The following is an 18,563-nucleotide window of genomic DNA, read 5'->3' on the forward strand; positions in this document are numbered from 1 at the left end:
GAATGACTAATGTACTACATTTCAGAGAGACGCGTCTGGACTGGAGCTCGGAAAGTAAGCATTAACAGGAGACTTGTCTGCGTGGAAATGGGGAAGTCGTGCTCCAGGAGAAGGCCACGGGTGCAGAGACCGTGTTGTGGGAGGGGTGTTCAGGGCATAGAGATAGGGGGTGGGAGGGAATGGTGGGTGGGTCCTCTGGGATGAGTCCCAGCCCCATCATGGGCCCTCCTGGATGGACTTTTCTTTCTCTTAGGGGTTTTTTAGGGCACATGGGCTTGGGGTGGGGGGACAGACACAGTAAGAGGGAAAGTGAGAAATCGCCCCCAGGGGGGCCACACCGCAATCCCTTCTCTCTTTTCCTCCTGGGATCATGGGCATACACACACACACACCTAGTGTGATTTTTTTTGGAGAGGTTTTTCGCTAAAGGGCGCGTGCGCTCGCCAGACAGAGAGAGACAGAGATAGAAAGCGAGAAATCACCCCCCAGGGGGGAATGGTCACGCCACAATCCCTTCTCCTTCATTCTCCTCTCGGGATCTTGGGCATGCACGCACATGCGCCCGGCGTGAGTTTTAAGCCACTGGGTCCGGGACGCGAACCATGGTCGACTACGTGGGAGTCCTGTGACATAGCCATTACGCTAACTGCTGGTTCCCCACCTGGTGTAATTTTTAAGTCACCAGATCTAGGACTCGGTCAACCAGATGGGAGTCCAACGATGTAACTGCTCCGTCATCTGCTGGTCCCTCTTGGGTGGATTTTTTCCAGTGGGTATCAAGGAGTCCCTGAAGGTTCAAGCCAAGGTAATATGGCTAAGGTTAAATGAAGTTCTAGAATAAAGCTCTAACAGCCACGCAGATGGGGTATAGGAGGGGACAACGCAGGGAGCCAAGACAGAGGCTCTCCAGGTGAGAGGGGACATGAGGCCCAGGGCTGGAGGGCAACAGGCAGGCAGTGCAGTGCAGCCCTGCTCATGGGGCTTGGCCCGGAGGGCTGGGGGAATCACTGCCCCCTTGTTTCTCGTGTTATTGTGGCTGTTGGATGGGCACAGAGGAGAAGGCCCACTGCTACAGCCCGGCTACTGCTGCTTCTCGGTGCTCTCCACCTCCTTCCACAAATGCAGGCGCACCCCAGGCTGGCTTAAGCACTGCGCATTAAGCTGATCCCACATGGCTGATCATCGTTCAGATCGCAGCCCCGGCAGCTTGAAAAACACTGGGCAGGTGTGCGTGCATGCCTAATACCCCAGCAAGATGGAGAGATAGAGGTAAACAGAAGGGAAGAGGGAGAGAGGGGAGCAGAGAGAGAGAAGGGGAGGGGAGAGAAGTAGCAACTCACTCTAGAGTTATTTCAGGACACAGCCACATGTGACATTTCACACTCTCAGGTCTGAGGACTCATGATGTATAATCCTTGGGCTGGGGACCAGCAGGTAGCATGGTGGACTGCAGGTGCTGGACTCCCACGTGGCTGGCCACAGTTCGAGTCCTGGACCTGGCATCTTGCTTTCTCATTTTCTCTCTCTCTCTCTCTGTGTGTGTGTGTGGGTGTGTGTGTGTGTGTGTGTGTGTGTCTTTCTGGTAAACACATGAGCCCCGTAGCAAAAGTTAATAATAATGATAATGATAAATAAAAGTAAATAATTAAGAAAAGACTTGGGCTCCTTCCTCTTTGATTTAGTAGGCATCGTTGGCATTCTGCTAGAAGATGAGCCATGAAGAATGAAGACCTGGTCTCCCCCCAAAGGCTCGTAAGCTTATGAAATAAATAAAAAGCTTATGAAAAGATAAAAACCTGACTACTTGTCCAGGCAGCAGGAAAATAAAAGGTCTAGGAAGACAAAAAGAAGGCTGAGAGAATCCCGGCAGGCTTCACATAGAAGGTAGAGCTGGAGGCCAGCAGGTGACACGCTGGTTAAGGCATTGAACTCCCATGTAGTCAACTGCAGTTCGAGTCCTGGACCCAGCAACTTGAAACTCACGCTGGCCACATGTGCATGGGTGTCCAAAATCTCGAGAAGAGAATGGAGAAGGGATTGTGATGTGGCCACCACCACCACCACCACCCCGGGGTGGGGGGAGCATGATTTCTCGCTTTGTCTCTCTAGAAAGCACATCTACCCTATTGCAAAAATCTCAAAAAATCAGGAAGGTGGAGCTTGAGCAAAGCCGTTGACTGTTACCGGGCACCTGCTATGTGCCCATACTCCACCTGGCGCTGGGACACATTCCAACACGGACTGCGGTGAGGAAGACAGATGTTCAGACCAAATACCGGGAAAGCGAAATGCAGGGTGCCGGGAGCACGTGTGCCTGGGGGACAGCCTAAGGGCTTGGGAAGCAGCCCAGAAGACAAAAGCTGAGCCGTAAACCGTGAGCAGAGATGCTGTGTGCGGGGGTTGGGGGACGGCGTCCCGGAGAGACAACCGCGTGTCTACTGCTCAGTTGTGAGAGCACATCGCACATTCGAGGAATGAAGGAACTCCAAGCTGGCTCCTGCGGCCACGTTTGAAGGGAGTGGGAACAGCTGGGCATGGAGGGCCGGAAGGCCGCTGAGAGGCTCGTCAGCCTGTGCAGGTCCTGCCTCGTCCTAAGGGAAATAGGGAGCCACAGAGATGGTAGAAGAGGAGTGTGTGACCACTGTGTATTTGTAGAACCAACCGGGGAGGACAAGACTGGAGCAGGGATGCTCTTTGGAAGCTATTGCTGTTGAAGAGGTGATGGTGGCTTAGCTTGTGGGAGACAGAGACCAGGGAGAACTGATGTGTAAGGAATCCAGCGGACTTGGGGGCCAGCAGGTGGTATGGTGGTTAAGGCACTGGACTTCCATCTGGCCAGCTACAGTAAAAGTCCCAGACATGGTGGCTTTGCTTTCTCACTTTCCCTCGCTCTCTCTGTCTCTCGTTAAATTAAAAGAAAAAGAAGGAAGGAAGGAATTCGACAGACTCGGCAAAGTTTATGATTCATTAGATGTGAGAGACAAAGACAGCTCTTCGGTTTCTAGAAAATTCGATGGCTACTGTGTCAAGAACCAAGAGACCTGGAGAGGAGCAGATTTGGATGGGAAGGTTAGTACTTTTTTATTTTTTTTAGAGGTTTTTGCTGTAGGGTCCGTGTGCTCACCAGACAGAGAGAGAGAGACAGGGAGACAGAAAGTGAGAAATCACCCCCTGGGGGGATGGCCATGCCACAATCCCTTCTCCTCCATTCTCCTTTCAGGATCTTGGGCATGCACGCACACGCACTCAGCGTGAGTTTAAGCCACCGGGTCCGGGACTCGAACCATGGTCAACTACATGGGAGTCCAACAACATAGCCATTACGACAACTGCTGGTCCCTGTGAGTGCAATTTTTAAACACGTGAAGTTCAGTGCAAGCAAGGTATTCCAGTGGGGATTTCCAGTAAGCAACAGGTTATGGAAGCCCCAGAGCTGAGACAGAAATCCGTGGGACCTAGAGATGGGGCACCGTTAGCACATAGAGGTGGCGGTGATGGCTGTGGGGATGGCTGACATCTCTGGGAGAGGATGACTAGGACGTGAAAAGGAAAACCAGGCAGATCCTAAGGCGTACCAGCAGCCGGAGTGCCTGTAGCTAGGTCGGAGTTTACCAAGGAAGCTGGGAAGAAACCACCAGAGAAAGCAGCAGAAGAAAAACTAAAAGATAGAGTCAGGGAAGGAAGAGCAGGGAACAGAGGGCTCGTCCATACGGGAATGCTGCAGAGAGGCCTAAGAGAATTCACACACCCATTGCACCGAATGCGGTACAGGGATTCGAACTCTGCCGGGGGAGCTTGGTCGGGTTATTCCTTTCACACTGAGCTTCTCCTGTACTGGGTGATGCCATGAGATTTAGACTGGCATCTAAATGTGCAGCAAGTATTGGCCTTCGTTAGTCAGTGACGTGAATAACAGCTGGGGACAGTCTCTGGGAAGCCACATTAGTGAAGGGCTATAAAATCAGAGTGACTTGTAACAGCCAGAGGGAAAGCGGGGTTGAGGACTTGGGAGAGGTTGTCCCCACCAGGGCACATCTGCAGAGATGGACAGATTGAAGATGCTGAAGAGGGTGGACTGGCTCCCGGGGGCAGTGAACTGGAATAAGCCAGGACAGACATGAGTCAAGGACCCTGAGGCAGAGGGACACAGGATGACCAGGGACACCGTCAAATGCAACTGTCAGGAAGCTCGGTAGAGCTGAGGTTGTAAAGAAAGTTACATTTGTGAGTGTGAATGTTCGCCTTTTCCGCTCTGAATGTGAAGGAGCCACTGACAGTTTTAAAGGACTGGAAAGTTTAACTCAGCTTCTCTTAGGAAACTCAGCAGTAGAGAAAAAGATGAATTACGGGGGACGTTTAGCTGAGAGCAGCTGTGGTGGCTGGGGGAGAAATTTTAAAACAAGAAGCCTTCAACAAGTTCATGGAAAATGAGGACTGGACAAAAAACTGTTTTCATCTCTGCTCACTCCCTGATTGGGCATGGATTTAAAACTATTTTTGGACCAGGACCAGCAGATGGCACAATGGTTACATCACTGGACTCCCATGTAGTAAACCACAGTTTGAGTCCCAGACCTGGTAGCTTAAAACTCACTCTATAGGCCCATGAGTATTTGTGCCCACAAATCCAACAGAAGGGAGGAGAAGGGATTATGATGTGGTCATCCCCTATAGAGGGTGATTTCTTCCTCATTGTCTCTCTGTCTTCTCTGTCTCTCAGGCGAGCACGTGTGCCCTATACCTAAGATCTCTTCAAAAAAAGATTTTTGGAGGGGACCAGCAGTTAGCGTAATGGCTATGTCACTGGATTCCCATGTAGTCGACCGTGGTTCAAGTCCCAGACCCGGTGGCTTAAACTCACACTGGGCACATGTGCGTGCGTGCCCAAGATCCCGAGAGGAGAATGGAGGAGAAGGGATTGCGGCGTGACCATCCCCCCTGGGGGGAGATTTCTCACTTTCTGTCTCTCTGTCTGTCTGGCGAGCGCACATGCCCTATAGCAAAAAACCTCTCAAAAAAAAAAAAATACTTTTTTTGTATCAAAGTCAATGTAAAGGTTAATTTTATTTTTTTCCATGATTTTTTTTCAACTTCCCTAAATAACGCAAAAAAAAAAAAAAAAGAAAAGAAAAGAAAAGAAAGAAAAAGAAAAAGACCATTTAAAAACCACTTTTAAGTGACCTCAGTTAGGTCTCTTAACTTCATCATGACTTAGTTTTCCCCAGTAAAGTGGGGACAATAATATTTGTTATTATTATTAGATTCTTTTGAGCATTTCATTTTGTGTCCCATACCTTGGTGTACAGAAAGCATGTCAACCAACATCTTTCCATTGACTTTGCCATCTGGGCTGGGCTTCCTTTCCATTCCCTACCCTGTTCTGCCCCCCAGCACCCTTGAGTATGCCCAGATATTTTATTCTCCAATTTTAAAAGGTATGTGTTTGCTTCCAAACCTTCCTCTATTCAAGGAAAACAGAGACTGGGGCCAGCAGGTGGTGTGGTGGTTAGGAGCGCTGGACTCTCACATAGTCAACCACGGTTCAAGTCCCAGACCTGGCAGCTTGCTTTCTCACTTTCTCTCTCTCTCTTTCTCTCTTTGCCCCTCTCTGATCAAATTAAAAAATAAGTAAATAAATAAAGTTAAATAAAATAATTCTTTTTAAAAGAAAAGGAAAACAGGGACCATCAGATGCATAATGGTTACATCGCTAGACTCCCACATGGCCTAGCAAAGTTCAAGTCCCAGACATGGTAGCTTGAAAATCACACCAGGTGCGTGAGCATGCGTGCCCAAGATCCCAGGAGGAGAAGGGAGGAGAGGGATTGCAGCATGACTATACTCCCAGGGGGTGATGCTCACTTTCCCTCTCACTGTCTCCCTCTCCCTCTCTCTCTCTCTCCAGCTAGTACACATACTCTATGGCAAAGACCTCTTTAAAAAAATAATAATAAGGGAAAACAACATTCTCGTCTTCTGAAAGCTTCCATTTCATCTCTGCTTTCTCCTTGACTTGGCAAATCCACATGCTTTATTTGTTGTGGACCAGATTGTCTTGCTGCAAGAGATTTTGTGTTTGGGGCTGGGCAGTGGCCCAAAAGTATCACTTTCCCATTAAGCTTTGAAGGCATTTACCCATGAGATGGATAGCACATCCTTTCTGGACAGAGGACGACCCTGAAGCCATCACCCTCATTTCTTCCCCAACATTCTCCTTTCAGCCTGTCTTCCATAAGGGCTGGTTAGATTCATTCCCCCCTGAAATAGCTAGTTCTGGGAAAACTGCAGCCCGAAGCGTGTGTCTATGAAGCTGTGTGTTCTGTCTGTCCTGACGTACACACAGGTGTGTCGGTTCACCCTGCTGTACTCATCCAGTACACACCCGGGCACCTGCTTGGTACCAGCGTCTGCGGTGGGCGGAAGGGTGGTGCTCCTTCCTGCGCTCGGAACACTGCCGTGTTTTGTGGCAAGGTGTGACCTAAAGACGTAAATTCAGTAGCTGGTGGCTCAGGTAGGAGCTGCCCCCTGACTTTACAGCGGATGGAAGTGAGGCCACCAGAAGGAGTTTCAGGAAATCTGGCATTCGAACTTTGTCTCTAAATATGAGCTGGGTCCTCCCAGGTGAAGTTAAAGGGATGGGCTTTCTCTACATGTTTCTTGATAAAACAACATAGGCTTGAAAGAGAATGGCTGGGACCGGCAGGTGGCGTGTTGGTTAAGATGCCTGATTCTCACATGGCCAACTGTAGTCTGAGTCCTGGACCTGGCGGCTTACTCTCTCTCTCTCTCTCTCTCTCTCTCTCTCTCTCGTATGTGCCCTATAGCAACTTTAAAAACAATAATAAATAAAATTAAATAAATAATTCATAAGGGAAAAGCAAAGAAAGCGAATGGCTGGCTTTGAACAGACTGCATTGTTCTTTTTTTTTTTCCCTGGATTGGATGCCGGCAGCTGCTTCCTAAGTCCCTGTCTCTCTCTCTCTCTCTCTCTCTCTCTCTCTCTCTCTCGTATGTGCCCTATAGCAACTTTAAAAACAATAATAAATAAAATTAAATAAATAATTCATAAGGGAAAAGCAAAGAAAGCGAATGGCTGGCTTTGAACAGACTGCATTGTTCTTTTATTTTCTCCCTGGATTGGATGCCGGCAGCTGCTTCCTAAGAGCTCGGCGTATACTGTGCATGGCACTAAACGCTTCCGTTTTATCACGATCGAGTCACAAAGCAGCCATAGGAGGCAGGTCCTGTTGGTCCCACTTTGCTCAGAGCGTAACGGATGCTTCATGAGGTTGAATACTGTGCCCGCCATCACACTGCGGCAAGGTCTGATTTCTATATAGACTGTCCTATGCACACCGGTGCTTAAGAACCACCCAGGACATCCAGCAAGTGTGGAGCTTGGCGCAGAGAGCAGGGAGGGGAAGCTGAAGGCAGAACGGTAGACCGAGGCCCATTTCAAGGCACTGAGATGGGGGTGGTTGTAGACAGACAATTAAGAATTCATTGTATTACTTTTATTAATTTTTATAAAGAATTTCCTTCTTTGAATTTTTTTTTCTTAGTTGCCAGAGAGCACCTGTACTTGCCAGAGACAGGAGAGACAGGAGGGACAGAGAGAAAGAGGAAAAAGCACCAACCAGTGGGGTGTGCTCATGCCACAATCCCTTCTCCTTCATTTCTCCTTTCCATCAAGGTCTTGGGCACCCACGTACACACGCCCAGTTCATTCTTCAAGCTCTGGGGTTGGGACGAGAACTGTAGTCAGCCATAAGGGATCTGGTTCCCGTAACCACTAGGCCGTGGAGCCAGATAGATTGTATTACTTGTAAAGTGAAGTTGAACCTGTTATTTAGACAATTTTTTAGAAGTTCTGTGTTGGTGGGAGATAATAATTATGTATATGAGGCTAGGGGATTGAGATAGTCATCTAGGGACCAGCAGTTGGTGTAATGGCTATGTCGCTGGATTCCCATGTCATTGACCATGGTTCGAGTCCCAGATCCGGTGGCTTAAACTCACACCGAGCACGTGTGTGTGGGTGCCCGGGACTCCAAGAGGAAAATGGAGGAGAAGGGATTGCAGTGTGGCCATCCCCGCTTGGGGGAGGGGGGTGATTTCTCACTTTCTGTCTCTCTGTCTTTCTGGCGAGTGCATGCTCCCTATAGCAAAAACCTCTTCAAAAAAATAAAAGAAAAGAGATAGTCATCTAATTAAAAAATAAATAATTACTAGGGATTTTCATTTCTGCTGACTCGAAAATGCATACTGCTGTGCATCTCATTGTCTTTTCCTTTTATCGAGAGAAAAGATATTTCTGATGTGCTAAACAAACCTCCGGAGGTGAATTAAAAGCATGGCTAACTTAGTCACTGCTGTCAGTCACCGTCAGACAAGAACATACGTACTGCTATACAAATGGATTTTCAGTGATCAGAGTAAACCCCAATAATGTAAAAGTGCTTCCCCAGGATTAGATCATTGCGCCTCAGAAATGCTGACCTTTGTTTTTCATTTAAAAATTGGGGGACTTCAGGTTGGCCTTGACCTCCCAGCTAATTTAAGGACCAAAATTAAAAATTGTTGTAGATTTTTTTTAAAGTAATTATTTTATCTTATTTTATTTTTTCATTCGTTTTCTTTCTTTCTTTCATGAAAGAGAAAGATAGACAGTCTCACCACACCTTGATCCTTCCCCTCGGAGCCTCCCTGAGGACACACAGGCCTGCCTGTCATGTTCAGGTTGACCCAGGATCCAAACCCGTGCCCCCCACGTGGCTTCAGCACTGCATGGCAGGTGCACTGCCTACGGCACACTGGACCTGGGTCAGAAGTCACCAGATGTGCACAGAATACGTTATCTCTTTCTTTTCAGTTCATAGGGCATAGTTATGTTCTGGGTTTTTCCTAGCAGTGAATTTTTAACTTTTCTCCATTGGATCTTAATACAAATGTATCCACAAAGTATTTCAAATAGGAAAACAAACTGAAACAGAGATATAAATCAACAAAAATAGCATTGTTGCATAGGTCGTTTGCTGATGAATGGATGTTCGGTTCACGTTGGAATTCAGCATGTGGGCGTGCCTCATGCTGTCTGCCTCCAGCTCTTCACTTCAAGATCTGAGTTAGGGGGCTGGCAGGTGGCTTGGTGGTTAAAGTAGTGGACTCCCACATGATTGACTGCAGTTTGAGTCCTGGACCTGACAGCTTGCTTTCTCACTTTCTCTCTCTCTCTCTCTCTCTCTAGTCAAATTATTAAAAATAATAATGATGAATAAAATTAAATAAAATAATTCTTAAGAAAAAATAAAAGATCCGAGTGGGTTTGTGCACTGGTTACTCAACTTGTTACTCCACGGGACCCCACAGGCCATCTGATTTCCAAAGTGGAGCCCCGCAGAGGTAGGAATGCCCACCCACTGGAGGATGAGGCTGGCAGTGCATGGCTTGGAGAGGTGCAGACCCGAAGCAAGGGGCCCAGCTGCTCCCTGTCCCTCCCATGAGGCTCTCATGACCTCTGGGCCATGCAGACATGGACTTCCAAGGCCTCAGAGCCTCACCTGGAGTCAGGACCGTCCTAATCCTCTCCCTCTCTCCCATGGATTCAGCTTCCTGGACCCTTTTGCTGAGCAGCAATTCCTTGGTATTTCACCCAGTCCCCACCAACCCACCGATGGCTCTGCTCCCCCTGCCAGGGCCCTCTGCGACCTGGGTGTTCTCCCCATTCTCAGGTTGGAGGCAGCCTTTCTAGTCCGATGAAGGAGTAGAATCCTAGTCCTCTCCTTGCCCCAATCAAAGCAGCACTCACAGCAGGCAGTAAGTCCAGGGGCCTCCTCTTCCAGGCAGGCCTCTTCTAACTAGGTGGCACTTCCTGGTCACAGTCCCCAACTTCAGGGAGCTCTCCAGCCTGCGCGTCACAGAGACTTTTAGGAAAGGGTAGGACTTGGAGAAAGAGAAAGGCTTGGTCGTTCTGCAGATAGGAAAAGCAAGGCCGGAGAAGAGCAGGGATTCTCCCACCGACAGGGGTCTCCGAGGAGCTCCAGGAAATGGAACTCCAGGGCTCCCCGCCCCTCCTTCCTGCCACCTCTGCTGCTCCATTTTATAGGCCAAATGGTCAATCTGTGAGACCTGGGGGAGGGGCCCTGGGAAGGAGGCTGGTATGATGGCAGAAGGGCCATCAGGACATGTCCTAGCAGGACCCCCTGGCTGGCCCCTTTCATCCCCAGCCTCATGTTTGATGTCACTGGATTTCGTTTTCTGCAGCTGGTGTGGAGGGTGGCTGCCGTCAACCCCCACCCCTCCGGAACCCCTTTCGGCAAGAATAGAGCCTAGAGGGCTCCCTCCCAGCCAATTTCCTTTGCAAGGTCACCACGCTAGGGAAGATGCTTTCAATCACAGCTCTCAGGGAGGGAGGAAGAGGAGAAGTTCCAGAAATGTCATTCACCCCAGAAATGTCGTCTTGCGTGGCTTCCCTCAGTCTCTGCAGGCGTGGAAATCAGCTCCAGCCACTTTTGGAACTAACGTACAGACATGAAGGGACCCTGCCTCCTGGATCCGAGTCAGACCAGTCAGCGTTTGTTCATGTATGAGTGTATGAGTGTGCATGCATGTGTGTATGTGTGTGGTATATGTGATGTGTATGTGTGATGTATGTTGTGTGATCTCTCTGTGTTGTATGTTATGTGTGTATGATTTGTTTGTGTGGTATGTGCCTATGGTACATGTGTGTGGGGTGTGTGTGTGATGTGCATACATGTGTATGTGGGTGGGGTGACTGGGCACCTGGCACCCACCCGGCAGTGCTCCCTCCTCCCTCTGTCCCTGTCAGCACCACCCTGCCATGGTGGCTGTGGCCATGTGGGCACAGGGCACTCCTTGGGCCAGTGGAGAGATGGCCAAGACGTCTCATAGACAGAGCTGGGACCAGGGAGCCCTGCTGCTGGGACCAGGGATAAGCCTTAGTTGCTCGGCCTCCCCAGCTTTGCACTGGGCCCTGTGAGAAGCCTCAGGGGCTGTCCCGGAGAGGGAGACACTGGTCACGCAGCCACTGCGACGCCAGGTGCTGCCAGGGTTCCGTGTCAGGGCAGCTCCCTGCTCTGCTGCCTTGGGGAGCGGGCAGGCACGGAACAGTTGGAGCTGGCTGAGGGGAGGCCGGGCGGGCCCCTGCTGCAGTGGTTGCCAATGGCAAGGGGCCGTGCGCTGGCAGACAGGAGGGTCTGGGTGTGCCTCTGCCCCCAGGGAGAGCTCTGGGGCTGCCCAGACAGCAGCCGAGGCCTTCCGTGCCAGCACAGACACCACTGCGGCCGAGGGCCTGGCCACGTCGGCCTTGCCGGCCCAGCCCTCCTGCCTACGAAAGAGACGGGCACTGGGGAGGGTGCCCTCTGAGCTCGGGGGTGTCCCTCTGAGCTCGGGGGTGTCCCTCTGAGCACAGCAGCCGTGCACCTGGCCCTCCCAGCTGCTGTCCCTTCAGCAGCCCCCGCCCCGCCCCATGCGGGCTTCCTGTTTCCAAACCACCAAGAGATGGAAAATGTGAGCGCTGCTGTGTTCTCCTCTCAGGCTGGGTGTGACCAAGCGTCAACGCGCAAATGTATGTGCAAGTGTGACGGTGCGTGTGCATGTAGGCGAGTGAGCATGTGTGTGCGTGCATGTGAGTGAGCATGTCCCTGTGTGACTCCGAGTGTGTGTGTGACTACACGGGCAGGTGTGCGCCCTGAGCAAGCCCGTGTGTCTGTGTGTGCTTGTGTAAGCATATGATCATTGCGCATGACTCCAAGAGCGTGTGCTGTGTGTTTGAGCATGCACATCTGTGGTTGTGTGTGAGCCTGTGTTGTGACTGTGTAATCATGTATGTGTTGTATGTAAGGGCTTGTGGTCATGTGCAAGGGACGGGTCACACGTATGTGTGAGCACATGTCGGTGTGACCGTGTACGACCGTGTGTGACCAGGTGTAACCTAGGGAAGGGCAGTGGAGGCAGAGGCCTGCCCACACAGTGGAGGCCAGGTGGGCAGGGGGTGGCGGGGAGGAGCCCATCTGCCTGGCTGGCAGCAGTGAGGACAGGTGAAAGTAGCCCTCCGCTGGGGGATGCTGCTGGGGCCCTTCCCGGCACCCTGAAAAGGTTCATGTCTCAGCCTATACAGTCTTTTCTTCCCCAAGCTTCAAGACAAAAATAATGCCCTACCACTCCAAAAATGGCTTTCCAAGGACCAAATCACAGAGCAGGCCAGACTCCAAGCCCTCCTGACCTGCAGGGTAGCAATGAGTCGTCCCGTCTTCATCCCAGCTTGGAGCACGGTTCCCAGCAGCTCGCGGGGGACAGTGCAGTCACTCAGCAGCTGTGGGCACGGGCCATGTACTGAGGATCGCTCCAGGCTTTGGGGACCATCACGGATCGTAATGGCCTCCGATCTCGGCCAGCCTGCAGGACCAAGAGAGGTGGCAAGCCCATGAACACACAAATACATCCTCGGGTTCTGCTGATGTCGGATAAAAGAAGGGAAAGCTTTGAAGCTCTCCCACAGCTTTTTAGGTGCGGCTCTGGCTTTGGCCACTAGCAGAGGGAAGGCTGTGTCAATATTTCTTTCTACACTTACAAAGATAATATTATTGACCCTCAGGCTTTTAAAAACAAAAAGTTCTCTTAGTGAGAAAATATATAGGGCGTGCTCTCTCCTGCCACACCCTCCCCACCCGCTGTGGCAGCCCCATGGCTTCTTAGTCTTTCACTCTTCCCTCCGCCCTCCCTTCCCTGCACCTGCTTTCTTTCCTCTCTCTCTCTCTGCCTGGATGGCAAAATTCCACTTGTCAGTCAAGGTCCACCTCAAGCCCCACCCCCACCCGGACAGCGAGCTCTTGGTGAACCCCTGTACCCTTTGAATGACCAGGGACACACATGTGCCCCTGGGATTTTTGCTCCGGGTTTGTCTTCTGTTTCAGCTGAGCTCCTTCAGGCCAGAGACCATGTCTGGTTTATCGCTGAGTTTTCCGGAGGCTGGCACAAGCCTCGTCCTTAGATGTTCAACGTGTGTGGCATGGATGAGTGGACAGGTGGATGAACAGAAAGCTCTTTTGCAGGATGGCTTTGGCAACGTCCAGATTCTCGGTGTTTCGAACAAAGAATTGAACAGAACATGCTGATAGCGAAAGCAAAGGGGAGTTTATTAAGTAAAAGTGAAAGTACATTCCCGAGAGGTAGGAACAGCCCGAATGGAGCGAGAACAAGTGTCTCAAGGGCCCAGGAGTTACTTTCCATAGGATGTGTCACTCCTGATCGGAGTCATGTTGGTTCATCATTGGCTGGGCCCACTGATTCCCTTCATCCCATTGGCTATGTCAAATGGGCGGGGCCGCTTACATGGCCTTGAGCGAGGAATTTTCTGCCCTGATCCGTTTTTTCTATCAAACCACATAGGTGGATGCTCCAGCCCCCCTAACTGGCTCTGTTTTCTAGCTTTCTTCCTGCCTCAGCTGGACAGATGGATGCTACATGGTGGGTGGCTGGCAGCTGCGTGGATTTCTAGATGGGTGGATAGACTGATGGATGGTGGCTGGGTGGACGTAGCGGTGTGTGTCCGGGTCCCAGGCTGGTCCCTGCACCGTGAACGCCCCACAACACACATGCGGTATGTCAGTTATCACTGGGAGAGGAAGAGCCTTCTGCTGACACATGAAAAGTACTCGGGTCTGATCCCTCATGGCTTTGGCTGTCATCAGAAACCCTCCCCTGAGATCAGCCGAATTCTTACTTGGTGTCTAATGTGTGGGGCTGGCAGCCCAGAGTGTAGTTATTGCAAATGGCACTAATCTCCGAGCTGAATTCCTGAGTGAAACTGCCTCTCCAGATGCCATCATTATGCATAGCAGGTACTCATTATGCAATGACTATGCAAAGCGCTCCACGCACTGGCAACACTTGCCCGAAGCCCAGAGGATGATCCTCCTTGTTTGCACTTGTGTCGTGCTTTGTATCTTCAGTCTCTAATGGTAGCAGAGCAAGTTTACTGAGTGCCCACTGTCCATCAGGTGCTGCATGTAAAAACCCCTGAGAAGGGGCCAGCAGGTAGCATGGTGGTTAAGGTGCTGGACTTCCACACAGTTCGAGTCCCAGACCCAATGGCTTGAAAATCACACCAGGTGTATGTGCATGCATGTCCAACATCCTGAGAGCCATCCCCCCCAGGAGGTGATTTCTCACTCTCTCTCTTCTCTCTCCCTCTCTCTCTCTCCAGTGAGTACACATGCTCTATGGCAAAAAAAAAAAAACTTAAAAATAAACAAACAAAAACACACACATACACACAAAACCAACTCTGTATTGTTACTTCTCCATCGTCAGATGAGACACTGAGGCTTAGCTGCCTCTGATAAATTGCCCAAGGGTCACACCATGAATGAGCAGTGGACAAGGTCCAAGGCCAGGTCCGTCCGTCTCTGCAGTCCGGGTTTAGTCACCGCACCACACTGCCTTCCAGGAGGTGATCATTCTTTGTGCGTGATCCCATTACCGCAACCTTTAAACGTGAGGTACCAGTGTCCAAAGAGGTTTCCCCAGTTCCACTGGGGAGGAGCCGAGGCTCAAAGTCTGACCCCACGTTCAGGGTGTTGATCAGTGCAACGCCTGTCTGTCTGTGCTGGCAGCCTGGCTAAGGGCCCAGCTCACCAGCCCTCAGCGCCCTCTGCCCAGTTGAGGCTCCACTGCGGTCCCCGCCCTCTTCTGCACTGCGGTCATGTTGCTCGCGTTCGCTGAAAAGCCAGCTGTGTCCGACACTCTGTTACACCCAGAGTGCTGTGCTGCTTTGGACCTAAACCCTCAAAACTGCGAAGACCCCAGCAGTTGGCATAATGGTTACATTGTTGGACTCGCACATAGTCTACTGCAGTTTGAGTCCCAGGCCCGGCGACTTAAAACTCTCACCAGGCGCGCATGCGTGTGTGTCCAATATTCCGAGAAGAGAATGGAAGAGAAGGGATTGCAGTGTGGTCATCCTCCTGAGGAGGGGGTGGTGATTTCTCACTTTCTGTCTCTCTCTCTTTCTCTCTGTCTCTCCAGTGAGGGCACGTACCCTCTAACAAAAATCTCTCTCTCTAAAAAAAAAAGAGACGTGTACCAAAAAAAAAAAAAAAAAGGTAGAGGTAAGGGCCCAAATTCCCTCCATCGTTTTAGAATGCAGAGATGCAGAGAAAGAGAAGAGCATTTCGAGAGGTCCTGGGGAGGCCGGAAGTGCACACACTACCCACATTCTTCCTGGTGCTGTTAGTCTCAGTTCTGCATTTCCAGAGTGCCTGCTTCAAGCTCCCAGCAGTTCTCGGGAGGCTGATCCAGCAGACATCAAGAGGGATCTTGATCGCTCACACTTTAAGTTCCCTGTCCAAGGGACTGGCAGGTGGCATGGTGGTTAAGGGCACTGGACTCCCATGTCGCTGACCATGGTTCAAGTCCTGGACCTGGTGGCTTTCTTTCTCACTTTCTCTCTCTTTCTCCCCCCCGCTCTGGTCACATTAAAAGAAGTACATAAGTAACAAAGGTTCAATAAAATAATAATAATAAAATTCCTCATCCAAGCTGTCCCCTAGTGGGGACTGGAGACAAATCCCTTCAATTCACAGCCCCCATTCTCCATCAACAGGATGCAAACACTCATCCATTTCTCAGGATGGTAGAGAAATAGGTGACTATGTAAAAATGCTTTGGGACCCTGGGAGGGAAGATACAGAAACCCGCTTTATTGTGAGACGCACCAAGAAAGGTGCATCAAGCCCTGCGCGTGTGATCATGGAGTGGAGTGAACGTCAGCAGTTCAGGGCCTGGCAAGGAGGCGGGGCACCTACAGACAGGACAGGCCAGAGGAGCCGGGGACACGCCAGGCTTTGGGGCAGTGGCGTTCAGGATGTTTTCCCGCCTCTCACTGTCTGGGAAATCGATTGCAGTGATGAGCCAAGAGCAAAGAGCTTTTCTGTTACAGCTGACGGCATTTGACTCATCAGAATCCTGGGAATTAGGTGTTATTTCACTCCATGGAGGAGGCAACTGGGTCCCCCAAAAGGGAAACCTCAACCCCTTGCACTAAAGAGCAGCATCCTGCCACCGTCCTCCCCAAGACCACCTGGAAGCTCCTTGGGAGAACTCACTCCACAGCCCTGCAGGTTGAGCAGCAGCAAGTGGGGCCAGTAGGTGACAAGGTAGTTAAGATATTATACCCTACATGGCAGACTCTATAGTTCAAGTCCCAGACCTGGTGTCTTGAAAAACACCTGCAATGGGACAAAGAAATGTGGTATTATCTGTTGAAGATATTTTATAGTTTTATCAATTGGGCTAGGGAGAAATGTTCACCTGTTGAAATATTCACTTTGTAAGCTAAATAATGTGATTGAATGTATAAAAGAAAATGAAATTTTAAAAAGTAAATTTAAAAAAAAGGAAAAAAAAAGAGGGCAGGAAGGAAAATTTGGGAAAATATGGAGAAGACATTTGTGTTGTGGTTTGTTGCCTGTTGGTGATGCCGTGTATAGTAGTCTCAACTCGTCTGCTGTGTGGCATGTATCATGCTGGGTGAAACCTCTCTACAGACTACATGATGCATAATTATTGGTTGTATAAATAATAATAAATCATACTAAAATGAAAAAAGAAATGAAAAAAAAATAATAAATCATACTAAAATGAAAAAAAGAAAAACACCTGTGCCCCAAATCCCAAGAGAATGAAGAAAGGAGTGCTATGTAGTTGTTCCCCCAGGGGTGGAGAGGGGTGCCTTTTCACTTTCTCTCTCTCTCTGTCTCTCTCCAGAGAGAGTATGTGCTCCGTGGCGCAGATTTAAAAATTCAGAAGCGATGTGTACTGAGCCCCTCTCTCGCCCTCCAACCCCCTAGCATCTGTTCACACAAGGCTCAGTCCAGTCCGAGACCAGCATCGCCGGTCGGGGGATGCTGGCAGCCCGCCATCTGCTGGCTGCAGGGCCACCAGCACAGCCACTCCTGGCACCAGCCTGCCCTAGAATTAGGAGTTTAATTGGGTGCTCTGTTTACCCTCGGCCAGAGCTGTCGTGCTGGCTGTGGCCTCGCACAGGCACATGGTGCCACCGGGCTGCATCCCTGCTCTGTCCTGGGGAACCGTGTTTGCTGTGGAGGGGACCAAATGGGGCCGCACACCCGCATGGGCAGCCGGGCTACTCACACGGCTCCACTGTGCCCCAGAACGACATTTTTCAGTCACCGGGCTCCACATGTCTTAGCCCCATCCACCTTCCCCAGTGAGAGAAGCTTCTAGATGGATGGTAGGTCACTGAGATGTGGCTCAGGGTGAGACCAATTGCTGCCACCCAGAGTCGGATCTCTAAAACAAAAACAGCAAGTAGCCAGCACCTGCTCCTCCTTCGGGCAGGGACTGTGTCAACCTGACAGCGCCACAGGGAAAGTGAACTACTGCAGCTTAAGACTCACAAGACCCTCAGAATGTCTACACTGCACGTGGAATCCACTGAGGGAAGAGTATCGGCCACTCCGAGAAAACAGGTCACACTTGCCCTTCAAAACTCATTTTCGGGACCAGCAGGTGGCATAATGGCTACGTCACTGGACTCCCATGTAATCGACCACAGTTCGAGTCCTGGACCCGGTGGCTTAAACTTATGCTGGGCACATGTATGCACATGCGTGCCCAAGATCCTGAGAGGAGAATGGAGGAGAAGGGATTGCGGTGTGGCCGTCTCCCCTGGGGGGTGATTTCTTGCTTTCTGTCCCTCTCTGTCTTTCTGGAGAGCGCACGTGCCCTATAGCAAAAACCTCTCAAAAAAGAAATAAAAATAAAAAATAAAAAACCCCTATCAGGTTGCCGAAAAAGTCATGACATGTTTTCTCTATGCTTTTCTATGCAAAAGTGCATCCTGACTTTTCCGACAACCCAATATTTGGCCCCATCTCCACCCAGGCCTAGAGGGTCAACCACCCAACCCCTCCTTGGAGACCCCATCCTTAGGTGCTGGATCCTTAGGGTCCTCTAGGGCGTCAAGCATCACCTGAGAACGATTACTGGTGTTGGGCGCTGTCCTGAGTGGTGGAGACCAGGACACACAGCAGTCCCCATGGGAAAGCCTGGGGTGGTGCACCTGCAGGCAGGGCATGGAGAAGAGGGTTGTGGGGGAGCCCAGGGGAGTGGGTGGGGAAGGCCTGGGTGGGCAGGTTTGCTTCTAACTGTCATAGAGTTCTTACCTTGGGCAGGTCCCGTCTGATTGGGGCCAGCCAGGGGACAGGAGTTAAATGCTACATGTCGGGAGCTAATCTCACGCAGCCAACTATGATTTGAGGCCCAGCACTTAAAAGAAGGTTTACCTAATAATTATGAAAAGGGAGTTTCCTAAGTAAATGGGGCATACCATAGTCTTCTTCTGGGAGGAGTTTGGTCTTTATCTGGCAGGCATTTAAGAAGCCGTTAAGAAGGGATGTGGATCAGGTAATAGTGAGATTTCAGCAGAGTCACTTCCTGGAGGTATGGTGATAGATCATGTTCTGGTCTGTTCTAATGCTAATAGCAGAACGTACCCAAAACGGGGAGATTTGGGAGAA

At 50.5% G+C, this 18,563-nt stretch overlaps 1 protein-coding gene across 2 annotated transcripts in view; it reads left to right on the top strand.

The window, feature by feature from the left end:
• Nucleotides 1–18,563, top strand: part of UBASH3B (ubiquitin associated and SH3 domain containing B) — a 170,464-nt gene that overhangs the window by 82,703 nt on the left and 69,198 nt on the right. The window lies entirely within an intron of this gene.

This window comes from Tupaia chinensis, unplaced genomic scaffold, assembly GCF_000334495.1.
Source record: "Tupaia chinensis unplaced genomic scaffold, TupChi_1.0 Scaffold000247_1, whole genome shotgun sequence".
Classification (NCBI taxonomy): Eukaryota; Metazoa; Chordata; class Mammalia; order Scandentia; family Tupaiidae; genus Tupaia; species Tupaia belangeri.